The sequence below is a fragment of the Triticum urartu genome, chromosome 4A (assembly GCF_056163025.1).
Source record: "Triticum urartu cultivar PI428250 chromosome 4A, HENAU_Tu73, whole genome shotgun sequence".
NCBI lineage: Eukaryota > Viridiplantae > Streptophyta > Magnoliopsida > Poales > Poaceae > Triticum > Triticum urartu.
The window spans coordinates 527,256,349-527,257,550 of record NC_141876.1 but is presented as its reverse complement, the minus strand read 5'-3'; the positions used below and the strand labels follow the sequence as shown (position 1 = coordinate 527,257,550).

Here is a 1,202-nt window from a genome sequence, read left to right as displayed (position 1 = left end):
CATCCTGGATGTCTTTGAGACATTTGTTGATGCAGATGCTAGGTCTAGTTGGTATCTTCATGATATTAATTTTTTTTCAAAAAGTAGTTCAAGACTACATCGAAGAACTAAAGACATAATTGTTCGGGCAACAAAAAAAGGGACGAGCTGAAACATTATTATTTGGCCTCGGGCTGGTTGTAATGGTAGTATGATAGCTAGTATCATGCATGCCAACTAGGAAATTTTGATTAGGTGGCATAGCATTAAATGAAAAAAAGAGGGTGAAGTATCATATCATGATACCGTATCATAATAAATGTTATGCTACTTTGTGTCATGCATGGCAATAAATAAAGTACAACATGATACTAATATATGACACTGTGCATTAGGAAGGTAGTATCATACACTCATATGCATGATACTAGTATATGATACTCCCCGTTACAACCAGCCTCATGTTCAATCCTCTCCCAAGTCCCAAGGCCACAAATTGTTCCTGTAAACGAGAAGCACGGTCACAATAGGCGGTGCACAATACACGAAGAGTAGGAATTTGAGCACCAAGGTTAAAATTCGTTTATGTGCAGGCCTACGATGTTGTCGTCCTTGTTGTCGTGCCTTGGGTTGGAGCAGCGGGAGCAGCTCCTCCCGCTTTGGCACGCTTGCACGCGCCCAGGCCTGTGCATGCGTCCATCTTCAGCAGCGTGTAGAGCAGCTCCGACTTCTTCTTCTCCACGTGCTCTCAAAGTTCCTCGGGACCCAGATTATCGAGATGGGACCTTCTACCATCCACTGTTGGACCCCCACACGAGCTAAATAGGCGAGATTTGTTGACCGGCGGCTGTGATGGGCGTATGATGATTCGCTGTGGGGAAGGCAGCCTACGGAGGAGCAGCTCGTGATCCGCCTCCACGGCTGGCCGGATAGCCGATGGTGAACACCGTACGACCTTCCACGCTAGAGATCTGATTGCCGTCATCGTTGACATGTGTCCCGCGCTGCTCGAGCAGTGCTGTTGGAAATCTCACGTCTGAAATTACTTTGTTAGAGTAATTGGGATTTAGTTAGTTACTAGTACTATTAGTTAGGTTATTACTTGCTTTGCAAGGCAATTATGTAATTCTTGGCAGTAACCATATGATTATGGAAATCTTTTCTGGCCAGGGCGTCGGCCGAACTGTTCTGCCAAACTCGTCCACACGCGCGCTGCAGCAAGT

The 1,202-nt window shown here is 45.8% G+C and overlaps 1 pseudogene; it reads right to left on the bottom strand.

Moving 5' to 3' along the window:
• Positions 1-444: 444 nt before the first annotated feature.
• LOC147976405 (uncharacterized) lies at positions 445-964 on the bottom strand (annotated as a pseudogene).
• Between the last annotated feature and the right edge of the window lie 238 nt (positions 965-1,202).